The sequence below is a fragment of the Alligator sinensis genome, unplaced genomic scaffold, assembly GCF_000455745.1.
Source record: "Alligator sinensis unplaced genomic scaffold, ASM45574v1 scaffold307_1, whole genome shotgun sequence".
Classification (NCBI taxonomy): Eukaryota; Metazoa; Chordata; order Crocodylia; family Alligatoridae; genus Alligator; species Alligator sinensis.
This window is the reverse complement of record NW_005842115.1, coordinates 252012-267543: the sequence shown is the minus strand read 5'-3', so window position 1 is coordinate 267543 and position 15532 is coordinate 252012.

The window sequence follows — 15532 nt, the reverse complement described above, 5'->3', positions numbered from 1 at the left end:
CCCCAACGGGCTTAGTTTAAAGCCCGGTGGAGCAGGTCAGCCAGTCTGGCTGAGAAGAGCCTCCTCCCTAGGGGAGAGAGGTGGAGGCCATCCCTTCCCAGCAGCTCGCTGCCTCTCTCGCCAAAGAGCGGGCTGTGGTCATGAAAGCCAAAGCCTTCCTGACGACACCAGCGCTGCAGTCTTTGGTTGACCACATAGATCCTCCTGTCCCTTCTCAGCCCATAGCCTGAGACTGGGAGGATCGACGAGAACACTACCTGTGCCCCCAGACCCTTAAGCCCCGCTCCCAAATCCCTGTAGCGCCTCATGACCTGGCTGGGAGTGCTCCGAGCAGTGTCATTGGTTGCTCCGAGCAGTGTCATTGGATTATTACACAAATGTTCATGCAGGCAAGCAAGTGGTAGAGGGAGAGGTTTTTCAATGTGAGGTAGAAAAGTGCTATTACTTCTATTTCACAGGTGGGGAGAGGAAGCACAGAGAAACTAAATGACTTGCCTGAGGCTAGGGAGAGTCCAAGAGTTTGAATGCATATGTTAGGCTAATGTCAAACTCCTGGACTAACTCTTCCTCTCCAAGGGAAGTGGTGCTCGCTCCTACCCTGGGGGTCTTCAAAAGGAGCCTAGATAATCACCTCGCCGGGGTCGTTTCACCCCAGCATCATTTCCTGCCCATGGCAGGGGGTCGGACTTGATGATCTGCTCAGGTCCCTTCCGACCCTATCAACTATGAAACTATGAAACTATAACCTGCACTCTTGCTTAAAGCCTGGGTGACTTGGTTTTGCCTCTGTTGCTTGGGATTTTTTTTTTTTTTTTAATCTCAGGGCACAGCCCCCGAGCTTGGATTTGGGACTGACATTATCATATCGTGGCTGTATTGCACAATGAAATATACTGAACTGGCACTTGGCAAAGGGTGATGACCGTCAAGGAAACTACTTGTCTTTTCCCATCATATCCCAAGCAGGTCTGTCTACCCAGACATGTGGCAACATCTCCTCTGCATTGCAGCAGCTGGGTGGCAGGAGCCTAATCAGGCAGGGAAGCCTGGGCTAATTGCCTAGACGGACACACCTGCCTGGGGCTTTGATTAATAGCTCTTCCCCAGCTAATTAACTGTCTGGCTTCCTGATTGGCTGCTGGGAGTGCAGTATGCATTTAGTCCCACCTGTGGTAGCAGACCATAGGTCAGCCAACAATACTGATTAAGGTCTGCTTTGGTAAGCTTCCTGACCATGGTTTGACTCTTTTCCCGGATTTTGACTTTGGATCTTTCTTTGGATCTGTTCCTCGGTTTCTAGACGGGGCTTGCTTGGTTCCTGGACTGTGACTCATGGATCTCCCCCTTGGTTTTGGTAACTCAGTCCCAGCTTCCTGAATATGGGCTGGGTCTGTGTTTGGACTTTGCCTCTTGATTTCCCATTGGATTTAGTAACTTGGTCCCTGATTCCTGCCCCCTCACAGGGCTTGTGATTTAGCCCCTTCCCTCTCCCAGTGGCTTAATCACTAGGCCAGACTGCCTACATCCTGGTCCTTTATACCAGGGAGGGAAGTTACCCACTACCACTTTGTCCTCAAGTATTTGTGAAGTCAGCAGTGCCTTCATATATGTTTGGATATTGCCTAAAGGATTATGGGCTAGTTCCTCACTGGTATAAATCAGAGTTTACTGGAGTCACACCTTGCTGAGGATGTGGCCTGCTGTATTACAGGGATACAGAAACAGCAAAGAGGGCACATCTACCCCACATCTGGACTTTGCTAGGGAGTGTCTTAGTGATGCTTGGAACACCTGTTCCACCCACGCTACACCCTGAAATGGATGTAACTTAGTGTGATGCTGGGTGCAGACCAAAAGCTTGGTGTCTTGTCTGTGCTTGTTGGCATACACTCAGGAGCACACTCTGATGGCTAGATTATATCTGCTTGGGGCTGCACCATCACACCAAGATGTCTGGAGTGGATGTGCCATGCTTCACTGTGGTGATCGTTAGCATAGTACTTTAATGACGTAGACCAGGTGTTCCCAAAGTTTTTATGCCACGCCAGGGGGGGCACTGCTGCAGGCCCTGTGGAAGAAGATGCGGCCTCTCCGCCCGGCTCTGGAGGGCTGTGGTTTGCTGGTCCGTGGCCACTTCTGGTCTTGCAGGTGACCGTGCTGCGGCCCAGCACTGGGCCATGGCCCAGGGATTGAGAATCGCTGATGTAGACATTCCCACAATAACAATTAATTACAGAAGTGGTTGTAGGGGAGGGCAGGTGGGGAGAAAAAAGATTTCTTCTCACTACCAGCTAATGACCAGAATATGTACAGAAGCACGAAGGCAAATAATAACGTTCTGCTGACTACTATAATAAACTCTTTCCATCTATATAGGAGGATGAATCCGTTGGACCTTTATGAAGCTGTGTGCATCCATATCTTTCCATAGCATCAAGTTCCACAGTTTAAGTGGCATGAAAAAATATGCAGCACTGACCTATTTCTCCAACAGATAGGTGATTGTCAGCCAAAGTCTGAAAGGCCTATGGAAAAATAAGAAAACATGAGGTTGGTTTCTGTGGAAGTTTATTCAGTATCACAAAGGACAGTATTTTTGCAGTGCGCAAATTGAGCATTAACTTGGAACAAAGAGGGCTCCACAGTACTATTAATATCTATTTGATGTGACCTTTTCCTTACCTTCCCCCCAGCACAGCCAGCTGCTAATTGTTCAAGATCATCTTGTTTTTTGATCTCTATGGTCCAGAAGACTAAAGAATTTTCCCTTAGGCTAAGAGAGTTAGCTGGAGATTTACACATGTTTTCAGTGGAAGTACACTAGATCCATATGGCTACATTTGGAAATGTTCTCTATTGTTTTTGGAAGTAAAAATAATGAAGTTAAGCTTTTTGATTTATAAAAAATAAAAGTCCAATGGAAGAAAATCAGTCAACAGAGCCAATTTTGGACTTTCACATTTTTGTGAACTTCAAAGGTAGGTTAACTCAAGCCCAGAGGAGATGAATAACCTGAAAAATTCACACACTACTTTCTACCTAAAATACCAGAAACCAGTGTTCCACTGTGTCATGTCTTTTCCAAATACATTTCTCAAGAGCCTGGTTTTGTTTGAATGTATTTCATTGTAAGAAGGGTAACCTTATTATTGGTTTCACAGTGACATAGACCTATATCATTCCCACTCAGCGATGGAGTGCTCTGCACAGTATAAAATAGCTCAAGGATTATTACATGAATGTTCAGGCAGGCGAGCAACTGGTAGAGGGAGAGGTTTTTCAAAAGGACACCTTCAGGTTGGCATAGAGTCTACTTTAACTTTTGTAAAAGGAAGATTTAGGTCAGTAGAAGTATTTCCATTTTTAAACATTCCAGGGAAAACAGTTTTCGTTGGAGTTATTCCCTTGCAGTGTTTACAAGCCAAATATTGCATCATTTTGCTCATGCATTGGAGCCAGACTGAAATGTATTGGAAATTGACTAGCCTATTGTTCACAGGGAGTAGAATAGAAAGCCTAAGCAGGGAATTGAAAAGCTGAAAGGCAAGTTATATTTTTTTAAAACTTATTTCATATTTTAAGTCAAGGTGCTTTCAGCAACACAGACAGGAAAATTAGATTTTAACATGTACAGTCTTTTGTCTATGAGTGTCCTTCTTGACTCAAAAACACAGAGGCATTTATACAGGGGTGTAGGTTGTAGCCATGTTGGTCTAAGGACATAGGCTGACAAGGTTCTTTGGGTGAATATGATATCTTTTATTAGACCAACTTAAAAAGTTGGAAAACATTTTTAAGCAAGCTTTCGCATTCAAAAACCCTTCGTCAGGCTAAGGCAGACAAGGTTCCTTGGGTGAATCTGATATCTTTTATTAGACCAACCCAAATAGTTGGAGAATAGTTATTAAGCAAGCTTTCGGGTTCAAAAACCCTTCGTCAGGCTAAGGAAGTTTCAGCAGTTGCTGTGTGCTCTTCCTGGATGAAAAGACAAGAATACCCAATTACCTGTGGGGGCACATTTCCCACAAGAAAACCACTCTCTCTCCAATCTCGCAGTCCTGATCCTCAAAGGAAACTTACACAACTCTTCCCAGAGACGAGCCTATGAACTCCACTTCATCAGCCTCCTGGATACTAAAAATCATGGACTAAATATAGACATTGGATTTATGACACATTATAACCTGCCTGACATCTGACTTGCCAGGTACTTCTCCACTATTCACCCCCCTTCTCTCCCCCCACCCCCCCAGCCTGTCTCTCACCCATTGACTCCTCAATCTACATCTTCACTGACTACCTGTCTTGTATGCAGACCAGCCCAGCCCCTGGCTTCTTTACTTTTCATTCCATCCAGGAAGAGCCCGCATCAACTGCTGAAACTTCCTTAGCCTGACGAAGAGTTTTTGAATGTGAAAGCTTGCTTAAAAATTGTTTTCCATCTATTTAAGTTGGTGTAATAAAAGATATCAGATTCACCCAAAGAATCATGTCTGCGTAGAGGCATTTATGTACTTTCAAATGCTTCCAGATAGCATCATGTGAAAGAAGACTGCAGTTCCCCCCATAACATGTCAGTAATACAGTGGATTGTTAATTACTCAATGAAGTACATACCCACATTCCAGAAGAATGGGAAAGAAGGAAGTTGAGCTCAAAACGATGGAGGGTACCACCTAATGCAAATAACAAAAGTTGGCGGGATAATTTGGAAGCATCAAGGTTTCCATAGAAACAGAAGACAGAAGATGATGTGGACCAGACAGCCCCCTCCCACAGAAAGAACTGCTCTACAGGGAATCTTTGTAGACATTTCCTGAATCCTTTGCCTAAGGATTTGGAGTTTGTCTCTCCAGAAGCCAGAAGCTCCAGAAGCCATGCACAGATCCTGTACAAAATCTGTGCTACCTCATCTGCTTTGACCCCTAGGCAAAGCCCTAAGCAATGCTCAGCCAGTGGCCACTCTTTGAACCTTACTGTGAAAAGCCACATCCTTCCTTTCATAACTTAATAGAATTTAAGGGACCATTGGATTCTCTAGTCTGACCCCTTGTGTACCCAGGCTGTTATGTTTCACCGAAATACCCTAAATCAAACTCAAAAGTTACACTTAGACTAAAGTATTTCAGTCTTCATAAGACTGAGATGGCACGGCACCAGAGACAGTGAAGTACCATTGCTAATGGTGGCCCTTGTAACAGCTGGACATGGATTAGGAAACCTTCCTGGTGGATTCTATCCAGCAGAGATGTAAGTGGGTGGTTCTGTACCCTGGCCAGGGCAGGGATGGTGCTTAGGACCGTGAGCATGGCTGGACTGGCAATGGTGGCATGGCAGCTGGGAGAGCAGCACTGGTCACTGCTGTTTTTATGCCTCCACTACGATGTCACCCAGGGCTGGTTCCCTAGTCACTTCTACCCCTGCCGTCCCCTTAGTTACACAACTGTTATCCAGGCATCTGTGTAGAATCCTATAGCAGTTTCTTTGAGGAGCACTCCACAGTGAAGCAACGTATGTATAATTAAGCACCATCCTCTTGAAATCCAGATAGGCAGAGTAAAAGAGAGGGGTAAAATACAAAGAGGGATGAGAGAGCAAGGTAATAACACAGGGCTAAGAGGTCATTCTAGAAAGCTTCTCAGGACATGGGGTGTTGTAATAAATGGGTTGTATGTATGTATTGCTAAATGAGAGACAAATGGATAAAACTCAGGAGGAAAGTAATTGCCCACCCAGAACCTGCCACACAGGCACGGTTTGTTGCTGACTTAATGCCTGATTCTTCAGGGGCTTAGTGCTTAGAATTGCTGGGAACTTCTGGTTAACAAGGCTGAATACAAATTGCACTATGGGCTTATTCCAAGGGAGCACAGGGCAGGCATGATGCCTCCCTGGTGCAGTACACCTCTCTGAGGCTACAAAAAGATGTCACATTTGTCCTGGGACAAATCCTAGTTTTATCCTAGGACAAAGTGAAGTTGTTCAGATGTCCATGCCTGTTGTCCCTGGATAAATCCTAAACAAGGTTCATGGGATAAATATTAACAGTTTATCCCAGGACATCACAAGGTACATCTTAATGGTTATCTTAAGATACCATCACTGAATCAATGACAGAAAAACAGCAGTGCTTTCAGCTGCTCACTAAACCCTAATTAGAAGCGTGGTGTGTATACATGTCAATCCCAGGATATTTCTGTCCTGGGAAACACATAGACACAACTTGTCCAGGGACAAATGCAGCATCTGTTTCTAGCCTGACAGGAACAGAGATGGCTCACCACAGTGCTTCTCAACCTTGTGAGACTCCAGGCACCCCTTGGAAAATGCCAGCTCTTGGGTTTCACTCATTTTTTGACTATGGAAAAAACACAGAACAATTCTTATGTTGCAAAGAACTCAGAATGACCACGGCAGGTCAAAACATTTTTGATGCCATGGATTCCTATTTGAAACCTCAGGACTTATCTTGTGAATCATGCTGTAAGGGTTTGCACACCTAACAGTATGAATATTGCTACAGTACCTTGGCTGAAAATCACTGCTTCACCATCTCCTCACCTGATGAAGAGCCTCCATTTCAAGGAGTGTGCAAATGATGGGTAAGCAAAGGGGGCAGAGGGAATGGACCACTGGATGGGTTGATCTGAGCTTGTAAGATCAATGCCTTAAGATGCCATAGGGAGATTCCTGATATCAAACACTGAGGGAGTGCAGATACTATGGAGCAATACATTTTCAAATACACCCAGGGCTAGGTAGCCTGATCTTTTCAGACAAAACTAGAAAAGAATTGGTGAGTCAATGAGTCAGATAGAGTAGGAGGCTCTTACTGTTCATTTTGGCATCTCTCTAGTGTTCAGAAACTGCTTATTGAAAATCAATGTGTGTGAATTGTGACATTTTGACAATGATGTGAAAAAGCACAATCAAACAAAAACCACCCTATCAAGAGTCAATAATGGCTGAAAAGATTATTGTGTGACCATTGCCTCAAGGCACTGGTATGAAAAACAAAATTTTTATATGTGGCAATCAATACAGTTGAATTTTTAACCATCCAAGAAAATGGCAGCTTGTTGATGTTTGCAAACCCTGAAATCACATAGCTAAGATTTTACCTCTTTCCTTTTTGTTTTCCAAACTCCACATCTGAGAAACAGCTCCCTGTTTGTGAAGTTTTAATGAGCTGTCAGTCACATAGGAACAGGAGAATCAGTAGACATCTTTTGGCATTATCTTTTCTTGTAAGAGTTGTTATAATGTATCTCCGATTACCATTTGATCTAGCATTCTGATGCAGGGAAGAGGTTCGTATATGCAAGAACTACAGGTTTGTATCCTTAATGGCATCTGGCTAGGCTGCTTTTTATTCTCTTCTCCCCAAATCCATGTTCTTGGTATACAGGCCTGAGAGGACCCTTCAAGACTTTGGAAACACATACTACTTTGGATCTCTCCTCATTAATATAATTTAATGCATTTAATGCTATTGTATCCGTTGAAATGAAGTATATGAATTCACCACTTTGTCTGCTTGAGCTTTTTACAGGTACAAAATCAGCACATAAATATCTACCTTAGTCCCTGATACATACATTTCGCTTAAAGCCCCACATTTCTATAGTTTAGGGGTTTTTCCCTGTCTCTCTTCAAAATCAGCAGACCCCACCTGGAAGAAAAAAATTCTTGCATTTTACATAATTTATGGACCCATCATGGCTACAATATCACTCCAACACTGTATCAGGACCAAATTCTTCCCACATAGAAATCAACGGGATTTTTGTCAGTGATGTCATTGGGTGCCTGTAGACAATGGGACTTACATGGGAGTCTGTAGCAGAACATTTGGGGTTTTGTTTTAGGGATGAAGTTTTGTCTCAGCTAACAAAGATTGACAGAAAGCTCTCAGATATTATGACCTGTACCAAATGTGTTATATTCTGTTTACTGCCTAGAAAGAGAAGAGAATTCATCTGCATGGAAGGCAAATGAATAGCTCTAGTGAAGGGTAAGATTTACGATCTGGAGGAACAGCTAAGCATCTTGCTAAACATGAGGAATACAGAGGATTTCTTAGATACCTAGGACAAAGCTGTGCCACAGCAGATCCTGAAAAGAATGGCAGTGGAGCCTAAAAAGCAAGTAGAAACAAAGAAATACTCAAGAAGATTGGAAATTGCCATCATTAGGAACCAGAGAACCAAAGGAGGTCTTGCTATCTGCATAGTAGTCTTTGGATTAGAGAAGAGTGGACAGGATGTTCTCCAAGAGGCAGAATGACAATATAGCAGTTTGCTGTTTTCCAAGAGGGAAGAGGAAGGTCATTGACATAAAAATAGGTGAGATTCTGAGGTCAAGAAGAAAGCGTCCCATGGCAGAGATCCATACTGACATGACATCAGGCATCGTTCCATGGATCTCACAAGGCTTTAGGAATCTGGGAAGGAAACTGATAAAAAGGAATATTGAGATGATCTTCTTCGTAATCCCTTTTGCCCTTCCCAGGAAAGATGCTGGAGGTGGACAATGGATTAGTAGGCAGTATAAAGAGGAATGTTTGGGGTTTCTGGAACATTGGGTCACGTCCTATGGAGAGAGAGCGAGCTTTATACTGTGGCTTTAAACTAACCACAAAGGAAGAGGGTGATAACAGAGTGCAATGGTACAACACCCACATATGTATACCATCCTGAAGTCATATGATAAATCCAAACACAATGGGGCACATAAAAGACACAGCAAGCATGTCTACACGTGCATTAATGCACTGTTCATTAAGTTTAGTATCTCTAATAGGAGGTACTACATAAATGTGCAGTAGCCGATGCTAATGCACAGTAGCTAATGCACAGTAGCAACATCACACAGTCTTTTTGTGATGCTTAATGCACAGTAGACTAATTCTACTATGCATTAGAGCATTAGCATGGTTTTTGCTGTGATGTGCTAATGCTCAGTAGAATTAGTGTACTGTGCATTAAATGTCTTGTGTAGATGTGCCCAGTTTTATTCATTGGTAATGCTAATACTAGCATCCTCTGTGACAAACGATAGAAGGCATGGAGATGCTCAAGTTTGAGAGGATGTGGCCCTAAGTGTTCTGAGTCAAAATGAACTTGTTCATGGAAGAACAGGCTTCTCTTTCATGGTCTCATGAGTCACTATAATGCACATTTGCTTCCTCATTTATAGCATATTATGTGATATTTGTAGGTAGAAAGTTTAAGCACTTCGATTATCTTGCAGAACTCAATGATCAGAAATAATTTTAACCTAATCTAGTTGCAAGAAAATAATTACATGCTTCAGACTCTTTTTAATAAATCAAAGCCATCCCATTTTACACAACAAAGTATTTTGATGCCTCGCAATGTGAAATCTCAAACAATGCCACCTTGCGATAGTACAGAGGAATGACAGGGGTGAACCCCAGAGTTGAAAAAAAAAAGTATCTTGAAGTATTATGTATCAGGGTCACACCAGACCTTGTGTTCCTTACTGTAACTAAACCATAAGATCACCCTTCTTTCTTGTAATGGGAGCTTCCTATGATATTACGTGGCTAAATCATGTACTTTAACTACAGGGTCCTGAAGTGGGAGGGTAACTGTAAACCCTTGTTTCAACACTATGGGATCATTAGTGTGGAAGGATCCTACTTCACTCTTTGTGAAACCATTCAGCACTGGGATGCCTCCAAGCCCAGGCAGTGATCTTTGGAGACCAACACTCCCTTAGTCCTTTATTTTCCCTTTTAGGACACACCAGACTCATTGCTAGGCTGCTCACTTTATTGTCTCTCTGGTAATTACTTGCCAATGAGCTTTTTTTAAAATCATTTGTGCTGTGAAACCAGTATGTAGTACTGGATTTGTTTTCTAAAAACACACAAGGGGCTGAATAATTTCTCTAGAGATAATTATTATTGCTATTAAGGCTCATGGCAGTTGTGCTACCATTAGAGCATTTTGATTGCGAGTTCCTCCAAGAGAGTTTATAACCCAGTCTATTGAATTCACCTGAAATGTCACCAAGTTCTGAGATCTGAAGCAAGTTTTAACCAATATTTTCTGGTTTGACACATTTCATGAGATCCTCTAACTAAACCAGCTCTGTGGTCCATTATCAAAGCTTTACAGTAGCATTGAGGGCTTGGTCAAGTTGTTATGCCTACAAATAGGGTGCAGACAGAAGTGACAATTTTTCCCCAGTCTGGCCCCTGAAAGTGCTCTACAGCCATGACTGAACAGAAGTGCATGGCTGCAAAATGCTTTAAAAGGGCCCGATCCCACGAAAATCTGAACCCTCATTGCATGAGAACATTTCAAAACATAATGACTCCAGTAAGGGGCTGTTGTTAGGGGAAACTGGTTGTAGGCTGGCAGCCAGCAGCTGGATTCCCCAACCCTGCCTCTCTCTGGACCCAACAGTGAACTTGTGTTTGGTCTGGGGGATCCTTGTAACTCAGAACACTTCCTGCAAACTGTTCTGAATTACAGCAGGGAGCTACTCTTCTGTCTGCACCCAGAGACACAAATTATTTCTTTAAGTCCAATGCGGAGCTGGTTATAAACCCAGGATTCCTCTCCCTTTTTTCCTGTTCTGTAGCAGGATCACACACGATGTTCTCTGTTTTGGAGGTACAGTGTCACAGCTCTAAGTATGGGGGAAACTCAGCCTTGTTTATGGACATAACTAGCCTATTCCAAGACTTGCACTGCTCCAAAGGTGTTACTGCAGGAAGCAGGACAAGTAAATGAAAAATGAGGGTGGAGCCTATTCTTTCAAGTGAGATGGCAGCAAAGGTGTCTAAATGGGGCAATGATTTGTGGCTGTAGAAACCTGGGGTTTTTTATTACTATTTATCACTGCAAAGTACTCTGAGTGGGGGAAGGCCTAAGCCAGGGCTACAACCCCATACTGGGCCCAATACTGAAAAAAATCTGTAGCTGCGGTAATGGTGTTGTAGTGTTGCTGTAAACAGGATGGTCCAGGCAATCTACAGGGAACAAATTTTGTTTGGAAATATCTTTTACTGGACCACAGTTATAGTTAGGAGACAATGTTGTACAGACAACATTAATTGTACTAACAGACATGTTAGTTAGTCTAATTAGTGATTAACTAATTAGTGATTAATAATTAACTAACTAGTTTAATTGTTAATTAAACTAACTAGTTTAATTAACAATCAACCAAACTAGTTAGTTAACTGACTTTAACTAATTAACTAACAGTTAGTTAGTAGACTAACTAACAGTTCGTTAGTCTACTAACATTAATTGTAGTTAGGAGACAATGCCCAATTCGAAATGCAGTCTTCCTGGCAATAAAGCACCCAAATACTCTAAATGCAGATTACTATCAAAATGAAGAAAAATATTGAATAAACTTGCCAGATGTATTGACTCTTCACCCAGTATTTTAACTGCAAGACCATGCTTCCTCCTAAAAGACTCAATTTATTCTCTGATGCTATATGGACTTGTGCTTTTATTTCTTGTAACCTATTGATTTTCACTAAGCATACGGTGCTTAGAATTACTGGAACAGCACAATGCAGTTACTAAAGAGAATTAAATATTTGTGAGCACCAGCAGACAGACAGATAACATGCAGGGATCCAGACAAGTTAGGAGATATGGGACAAAACGAGATGTGCCTTGTAAATATAAGCTGCCATCAGATATTCACTGCAAAATAACCCTGAACTCAGTCAGGATGAAGATGGCCAAGAGCAATTTTGTCAGGTTACTATATTAGGAAGCAGTGCTATGCAGTTTTTCAGCCAAGGGGCAAGGAGGCAATAGCCTCCCTTTATAGGGATTTGGTGTGACTGTGCATTGCACTCAGTAGCTGCGTGCTTTATTGCCAGGAAGACTGCAGTAGCTTGATAGGAGTTCAGAAGAGCAACACACATGTTTAGAGAGCTAGGAAGAAAAGGAAAGAACTAAATTAAAGCACAGGTCTGAATAAGGAGGGCTGTAAACTGGCTGCCCTATCAGGAGCTCTATTTGTGTCTGCAATACTGGCCAGAGCTCCTGCTGACTTCAGCTACTTGCCCACAGCTTAGTCAAATGACCTTTGCTGTAGCTGTTGATGGCAGAAAGAGAAGCCAAAAATCCATTGAGGAAGAAAAGCAAGAGCTTCCATTACCTCTGGCATGCTCTTCTCCCAGCACATAACTGACAGGAGCTGTTTGCATGATTGCAAATGTGAGAGATGGAAACTCTCTTTGAATCTCCCCACAACCCTTCTGCTTCCCCATGTACTCACTGACCTCCATGTCAGTTTAGAGAAGTGTGAGCTTTTGTAGGCAACAACCTACTTTGTCAGATGCTAATATCTGACATGATAGCTTCTGAGGAAGTAGGCTGTCATCTATGAGAGCTTGTGAATGTTGAACCGATTAGTCTTTAAGGGTGCATCCAGAAAAGTGTGCACGTGTGGTACGTGGCACTGCAGACCACATGTGCTGCACATGCAGGCATTTGCCATGCTCCTGATCTGCAGCGTGGCAGGGGTTTTTGAGACTGGGAGATCCTGGTGTCAAAAAAACCTGCCCCTGAAAGAAGTGGGGTGGCACACGTGGTGGCAGTGTGTGCTACCTGAAACTGGAGCCTGGCCAGCTGGAGCCATGCTCTGGATGCTGACCAGTCTCTGCATGCCGGATTGCTGCCACTGGAGGTCTGGGAGACCCCCAGAACCCCAGGTAAGGCTGGTGCTGGGCCCAGCCTCCCCTACCCCTTGGGACAGCCTGCCATGCGCCAGAGCATGTGTGAGGGTGTGTTCCCCGGGGACAATAGCAGCAGCACAACACACCCCGGGGACTGCGCTCATCTGGATGTGCCTTAAGGTACCACCCTGCCCTGCCTTCTGCCTGACTTCAGACTAACATAGCTAACTATCTCTTTTTGCCTTTCACTTGGAAGTACAGTCGCTCAGACTTTCAGTGTCTTTATGCAACTTTGGAAGCAAAATAAACCATTTGTGCCAGAGTACCTAACCTTCAGTCAAGCAGTCTTTCCAAGGGATGTCCATGGAAACTCAGTTATAGTGAAAATATAGTTCCAAATAAAGAAACTTTTTCCACAGCCCTGAAAGTACCCCCCAAAACTGTCCCTGCTTTGTGTAGAGGCTTAATTGGCTCTTAAAGCATCTGTCCACCATTAGAAGTCAAAGAACTCATCTGTAAATATTTCAGCAGTGCCAAGGGCAACAGCCACTAAAAATATACCATGAAGGACAAAGGGGAGAGCTGGAACATCAAAAGTGCCTTCAGTTTAATGAATTTCTCTCTCAATTGACTGTATTGTTTTGAGCACTGACCACCATACAGTGAGTCAAACAGAACGAACAACAAAAGTCTAAGTGCTGTCCGCGTGCTTACATTACCCCAGGGCACTAAAAAAGCACACAGATAAACAATACATTATTCTTCCTGAAGGGCGGGGAGAGCAGGAACAGACTCCAATCTAGCTATGAACTCTTTGAAGCGGGAATTAATATTCAAAGAGAGAGCTGTTATAAATAAACCCAAGCCACATCAAAGCAGCTGAGGTTATGTAAGGATCCAAATCTAGACCTGCCTTCTGGAATCCGCAGGATCAGGACCAAGCAGCCTGTTTTGAAATGTGATGGGTGAGTCGTCGAGAGCATTAGCTACAGAACAGAAATGACTTGTAATGGTAATACTTCATCCAATCATAGTGCAGCGTAAGGAAGCACAGAAAATAGCCCTGAATCAGCAAGGCACTTAAGACCATTCATAGATGTAAGCGTGTACCTCCTCCCCCTTCAGGAAAATACTTCAGTATATGTTTATATCTTGCTGAAGTTAATGGGACTGAAACAAATGCTTAATGTTAAGGCGGTACTTATACACTGTCCCCTATTAGGGTTGAAACAAGAAATTCCCAGATTTTGAGATCAAAAGGGACCATGGTTATAATTCAGGCTGACCTCCTGCCTAACATTGGCTATACAGTTTCAGCCAGTGGTTCCTGCATCACAGTCACAGCTTCTGGTGGACCACATCTCTCAGAAAGACATCCCCACACTGACTTAAAGACTTCCACTGATGGAGAATCCATCACATCTCTAGCATCACTAACATTTTAGGAACAAGGAAAAGAAAATCTAGTGAGCAGCTACCAAGCACGATGCTGGCCGTGACATTTTGCCATAAAGAGCTTACAGCAATGCTTGTCTCGGTTAATGACACTCCTTGGAAATGTACGTGACTTCTATAAAGCTTAGCATTTATTATAACAACCTAGTTATAAAAAGACATAGACCCTACCTACCTTGTAGAGAAATTAGATTATAGGCATATGACCCCACGAAGGGTTTTTTTAGGAACCAGCATGCACATTATAATGAATATTTAAGCCACAAGATCTGATCATCAGTCTTCAACCTTGTTTCCCTCTCTGTTCAAGTAGTAAGCTCCCCATGGCAGGGATCTTGGTGCTTCATTCATTTCAAAATCATCTAGCACATTTGGGCCACATAAATATTACCATAGCCAAAATCCAGAAGAGACGGCATGTACTGCGTGCTCAGTTTGCAGCGAGTTACACAAAGTGCCTGACGGGTCTGTTCTTCTAGTGTGTACACAGGCACCTCCACCAGCGCAAAGGGGAAGTTAAAGGTACAGGTGGCTGGGGACTATTGTCCATAATCTAATAACATGATTTTCAAACTCTGTTCATCTCTGTGCTTCACTGTGCCAAGCCCCCTGACTGTGCTCAAGAAAAATAGTTCATCAGAGGCCACAATTTCACCTACTCTGCAGGGTGTATGCCAGAAAATAACACTGAACTCCTTTAGGAGAAAATAAAAAGCCTAGGGGTGAGATTATCTATTGGCCTATCAATCCTCTTAGGTGCAACAAAGAATTGCATTTTCCCTCATCCAAGATAAATGAAGATAAATCCTGGCTCTACAGAAGTCAGTGGGGGCTTTGCCAAGATTTTAGCCAAGGAAGTTGGCTCTGTACCTCTAAGGCACCCTAGGGCTAGAGACAGACATTACACATAAACTGGTTTAAGTGATCAGAAACTGGTTTAAACCTGTAACAGAACATAAGTTCAGTGCACATAAACCAGTTTCAAAATGGCTGGAACTGGTTTAAGATAAACCTGGTTAAATGTAATTTCAGACTTAACTGATTTGATCAAACTGGTTTATGCAATGTCTGTTCCAGACCCCTTCCTGGTTTAAGTTAAACTAGAGTCCCCCAGCATCCCAGATGCTTTGCAGCCCTGGGCTGGGCTGTCTGCTCCAGAGTACAGGGTTGGCCTGGCCCCTCTGTTTCCTGGCCAGGGCTCTGGTGGAGATTGCAGGCACAGCAGGGTCTGCCTGGCTTCCCCCTGCCTCAGCCCTGCTTCGCTGCTCAAGCAGGGGTTCCCTTCTCCCTCCCTCTCCTCCAAAATGAAGGTGCTAAAATTAATGTCTTAGGTAGCAATATTGTGCTCTGACTTGCTGAACTAGAATGGCTTTATTATATTCTTCTCCTCTTTCC